Genomic DNA, 6,221 nt, shown 5'->3' on the forward strand with positions numbered 1-6,221 from the left:
AGCACTTGATAGCCTTTGGCGGTATCTTGTCCAAGTACTAATAGGGCTGATCTTGCTTAGCTTCCAAGAACAGACTAGATCTGGTACCTTTTGAGTACATCGGTCTATGGTGGAGTCTGCTGCTCTGCAGGTTTTTAAGCAGAGGCTGGATGACCATCTGTTGGTAGTGCTTTGTGCATTCCTGGATGGCAGAATGGTCTTGGACTGGATGGCCCTTGGGAGGTCTCTTCCAACTCTATCAGTAAACATTGCGCTGTGGCTTCAAGGCTGGGCAATGGCTCTGGAGACCAAGGTCTGAATCCCATCTTGGCCATGAAAACCCACTGGGTGGCCTTAGTTTGGCAAGTCACACACTCAGCCTCAGAAAACCCTATGAAAGCATTGCATTGGGGCCACCATACGTCCGAAATGGCTTGGAGGAACACAACAAGCCAAACTGAACATACCAGAACCAGCATTTTCTTATCTGTGAGCAGAATTGTGTCAAGGCTAATAACTCCTTTTCCATTATAACAAATCCCACCCTTGCATTCCCTCACCAGTATGCCCAGAAAAAACAAAGCTGGGATCAATTACAAGTTCACATACCTTTACCCAATCCGCAAGGGAAGCTAAAAGTAGCCAACGTTTTGCTGTCCCACTTGCACTTCTATTCATATGCCAAGTTTTTTATTCACAAATTCTGTTTGAAATTCTATCTCTAGTTTTAAAATGATTGAAAATATCAGATTCCGCCGATATATGGAGAAAATCAAAATAATTCCTAAACTGTTTTAGGAGCTACTCCAGATAGTAAATTATAAAAGTAGCCAAACCTTAGTTAAAATGCAAACCGACAGATTTTTACAAATTGGGTGACTCGGAAAGCAAGGGTTACGAGTTGTTTATAAATTAACTGAACTTACAGTACAGATAGACATCACAATACATCCTCCACATTAATGTTTAAATACAAGTTCTGTCAGGATTCTAGAGCTCTCCCTATAGATCTTTTTGTATCTTCAAACTCAGAACTGCTATTTTCTTGAAGGAAACATTGACGCATACACACCCTTCACAAATATGTAAGAAAACTTCCAGGTTTGACAAGGAGTAAGGCGTGTGTGTTTCTAATGTGCCAAAACCTTCTTCCTTTTTGGAAAAGGGAAGCCTGTTTTCCCTTTGCAGTGAAGTTCATGGATTGTGCAGAGACTAGTAATGGGAATCTGGGAGGGCTGTCAAAAGATTCTAGCATAACCAAGCAACGGTTAGGGTGTGATATAATTTGCCTGTCATAAACAAGCAAAAAGGACAGAAGCAAGAAGGGACATCCAAGGGCTACAAATGAACTGAAGTCTTTGTAAATTTAACCTGACAGAAATAACAGCCTTAACCTAACAAAGTCTTCCAAAAGCTTCTCTAGGACCAGGGAGATTTGATCCAATAGACACAAGCTCACCTGATGTTGTCTCTTCTTTCCACCCTGTTAGTCATGTTCTCGATAGCTGGGAGTGAATGGTCCTCAAGCATCAGAGGGATACATATTTGTGCTCATTAACTTAGCATAACATTTAGTATTTTTATAGCTGCTGTTGTTTTTGTATTACGATTTGTTGATCAGTATTGTTTTGGTTGCTATTATACTATGCATATTGAATTTTTGGTTACATCACATTTAGACTACTGCAACGGGCTGTACATGGGGCTGCCCCTGAAGAGTGTCCGGAAACGTCAACTAGTTCAGAGATCTGCACCCAGGTTATTAAAGGTGCTGGACCCAGGGAGCATATCACCCCCCCCCCCCACACACACACACACACACACTAAAGCACCTGCACTGGCTGCCAATTCCTTTCCGGGCTCGATTCAAGGTGCTGGTTTGGACCTTTAAAGCCCTAAATGGTTCAGGTCCTACTTACCTATCTGGCAGCATCTCCTCATATCAACCTGCCCAAACATTATGAACTTCTAGCGAGGCCCTCCTCTTGTTGCCACCCTCATTGCAAATGCGGTTGGCGGTGACAAGAGAGAGGGCTTTCTTGGTGACCACTTCCAACTCTTTAGAACTCCCATCTTTGAGAAGTTAAAACAGTCCCCTCCCTGACATCTTTTTAAAAGCAGCTAAAGACCTTCCTGTCTGTGGAAGCTTTTGATGAAGACACTTAGCTGTAATGATAGGAAGGCTAACTTTTATTGAGCCACATTAGCCTTGCCATCTGTCTCGTTGAGTAGCTTGCAATAACTGTATTAATGTTTTAAAATAATGTATACTGATCTTGGGGCCTCCAGTAGTGCAGTGTGTTAAAGCGCTGAGCTGCTGAACTTGCGGACCAAAAGGTTGCAGGTTCGAATCCAGAGAGCGGAATGAGCGCCCGCTGTTAGCCCCAGCTTCTGCCAACCTAGTAGTTCGAAAACATGTAAATGTGAGTAGATCAATAGGTACATCTCCAGCGGGAAGGTAACGGTGCTCCATGCAGTCATGCCGGCCACATGACCTTGGAGGTGTCTATGGACAATGCCGGCTCTCGGCTTAGAAATGGAGATGAGCACCAACCCCCAGAGTCAGACATGACTGGACTTAACGTCAGGGGAAACCTTTACCTTTACCATATACTTATCTTATTGTAAAATTGTTTTATAGGTTGTGTTTTATATATGTACATTGTTTTATATTGTCTTTTACACAATGTTGTGAGCCGCTTTGGGTCCCGTTTTAGGGAGAAAAGCGGGATACAAATAAAGATTTATTGTTGTTGTTGTTGAAAGCTGCCCCAAGTCCCTTTTGGTAGAGGGGGCAGAATACATATAAAGTTGATTATGATTATAGCACAGACTAGAGATGCCGGAGCACGGTTACTTTAAAAAAACAATTTCTTATGCAAGAGACCCTATCCCTACCCCAGGAATTTATTGCTGAATCAATTTACCTTTTGTTGAAAAAAGTTTATAATTGCAAAAGAATGACACAAAATTTGAAAAATTATATTCAAATGTACAACAGACTTAGATATTTAATTAAGTCGCATTACTTAATTAAGTCGCATTACTTTCCTCTCAAAAACCAAAATATAACTTTTAAAGTAACTATCAGTAATAGTAATTAAGCGTATTGATTTTACATACACAATTGTTTCCATTGATAATGCTACTTATGAAATGTGACTTAGTTCTTAACAGAAAAAGGAACAGGTTAGAAATTACTGCTACTTGTACATTAAAGGCAAAGATGAAGTACTTCAGCCACATAATAAGATAGGAAAGCTTGGAGAAGAGAATGATGCTGGAGAAAATGGAAGGAAAAAGGAAGAGGGGCCAACCAAGGGCAAGATGGATGGATGGTATCCTTGAAGGGACTGGCTTGACCTTGAAGGAGCTGCAGGTGGCCACGACCGACAGGGAGCTCTGGTGTGGGCTGGTCCATGAGGTCACAGAGTCAGAAGCGACTGAATGAATAAACAAGCAGCACATAAAATATTACTACCGTGTTCCCCCGAAACTAAGACACTATCTTATATTTATTTTTCCGCAAGAAGACACCATGGCTTATTTTCAGGGAATATCTTATTTTTATTAAGTGTGGTACAACAATCTGCATTTATGGGATGATCTCTCTGGGCTCAGTAGCAGACTGCTTGCTGAATCATTTCTCCTATCTCCTGGTATTTGTGTGGGGCAAGAGAGACTCACTTTCTATGTCTCCCTCCATGTTTCAGCTTGAAGCACGCACAGAATGACGTGGATCTGACAGGAGGAGCCGACCTTGTACGCTGCATAGCCACGCCTTCACTATGTCTTATTTTCGGGGTATGGCTTATATTGCGCAAATGCTTAGAAATCCTCCTATGGCTCATTTTATGGGTATGTCTTATTTTCGAGGAAACAGGGTATGTAACTTGTTGCTTGTAATTTTTTACTTCCCATCCCGAGATGCACCAGAAGAAAAGATACTGCAATCTGTGGCCTACTGCTGTGACAGCTGTGTTTAGCTTCTTTCACATCTGTCCAACTGATTTTTTTCTTAAAAGAAAAATATAGCAGCAAGAGCACGAAAAGATTTGCTTGTGCAATTGGGCAAAGTCTCACAATATGTATTTTAACAGATCATTTATATAATTTCAATTAATAGTGATCGTCTTTAATTTATCTCCATAAATGGGGACTGCCACATTCCATATGAGCAAGAATATGTTCAGAACAAACTGTACACCAACATGCCACCTATAATAGAGCCAATTACTCCAAACATGTTTATACAGGTTCACAGGAATATTCTGAAGTAGTTTGAATAGCCAGAAAAGCGTATTCTGAATTCTTTGCTTAAGAATATGTCCAAGGGATACAAACACTTTAGAATGAAAAACTATGGAAACTTTAGGAAGGATGTTTAGCTGATGAATACAAACTGGAGCTACAATTGTGCCATGCAGTAGAAGACATACAATTAGTATTAGTATTATTAGTATTAGTATTACTAATAATACATTAGTATTATTTCCAAAGGAAGTAACCACTACTACCTTAATCTTCAAGGCTATATTATTCAATGCATTGAAAAATCTATTGTACTGGGTTGCTGAGTTTGCCGAGTTGTATGGCCATGTTCCAGAAGCATTCTCTCCTGACATTTGGCCCACATCTATGGGCCAAATGTCCCATATAAACAGTGGGGTTTATATATCTGTGGAATGCCCAGGGTGAGAGAATGAACTCTTGTCTGTTTTGAGGTAAGTGTGAATGTTGCAATTGACCACTGTGATTAGCATTCAATGGCTTTGCAGCTTCAAAGTCTGGCTGCTTCCTGCCTGAGGGAATCCTTTGTTGGGAGGTGTTAGCTGGCCCTTCTTTCTCCCACCCTGGGCATTCCAGATATATAAACCCCACTTGCCTAGTTTCCAACAGACCTCACAACCTTTGAGAATGCCTGCCACAGATGTGGGCGAAACGTCAGGAGAAAATGCTTCTGGAACATGGCGATACAGCCTGGAAAACTCAGAGCAATCCAGTGATTCCAGTCATGAAAGCCTTCAGCAGTCTACTGTACATTCAAATGTTTCATACAATGAACAAACACTGTGTTTGGATTTGATTTCGTTACATAAAACTTCTAAATTCTTAGAAGGGCTTTACACTGCTTGATTGTGCCATGTTTAACTTATTTTTAAATGTTATTTTAAGAACCAATTACTTACTCGGGGAGATTTATTTTAATACGATGAGGTTACAGAAAGATATATATACTTAATTTCTCTTTTTAATCAGGACAGGAAAAAAGTGTAAAAGTTATTTCGTTATAACTGAGATAGTTGACATGCTATGAGTACTCTTGTGTTGAAAATGTTGAGATTTTGAGTATTTAAATGTATTTAAAATGTTCAATCTCTGGGTTGCTGTGAGTTTTCCAGGCTGTATGGCCATGTTCCAGAAGCATTCTCTCCTGATGTTTTGCACACATCTATGGCAGGCATCCTCAGAGATTGTGAGGTCCATTAGAAACTAGGCAAGTGGGGTTTATATATCTGCGGAAGGCCCAGGGTGGAAGAATGAACTCTTCTGTTTGAGGAAAATGTGAATGTTGCAATTGGCTAGCTTGCTTAGCATTTAATGGTCTTGCAGCTTCAAAGCCTGGCTGCTTCCTGCCTGGGTGAATCCTTTCTCGGGAGGTTTTAGCTGGCCCCTGACTGCTTCCTGTCTGAAATTCCCCTGTTTTCTGAGTGTTATTTTTTTTATTTACTGTCCTGATTTTAGAGTTTTTTAATACTGGTAGCCAGATTTAGTTCATTTTCATGGTTTCCTCCTTTCTATTGAAATTGTCCACATGCTTGTGGATTTATTTCAATGGCTTCTCTGTGTAGTCTGACATGGTGGTTGTTAGAGCAGTCCAGCATTTCTGTGATCCCAGGTAATATGCTCAAACTTGCCCGGAAAACTCACAGCAACCCAGTACTACTGACTTCCCCCCTTTATTCCTATTACTATTCGTAATCTGGGGGGAGCATGGATCACACACAATACTCATCTTAAGTGTGTGCTATTTGTCATATTTTGAAACCCCCTCATCTTTTTATGGCCAAAATGCCTTTAAGTGTAGGGAACTCGTTGAAAATGTTTTTGTTCAATGGCCCCTCCTCCTTCTTAAATGGCAGGCTACAAGTCAAAAACAAAACCAGAGTTGACTTCTCATTGCTTCCTGTCTGACAGAATACACGCAAGATCTTCACTCGCAACTGCAGTGATTCCCTGAT

This window comes from Anolis carolinensis, chromosome 1 (genome assembly GCF_035594765.1).
Source record: "Anolis carolinensis isolate JA03-04 chromosome 1, rAnoCar3.1.pri, whole genome shotgun sequence".
Lineage (NCBI taxonomy): Eukaryota > Metazoa > Chordata > Lepidosauria > Squamata > Dactyloidae > Anolis > Anolis carolinensis.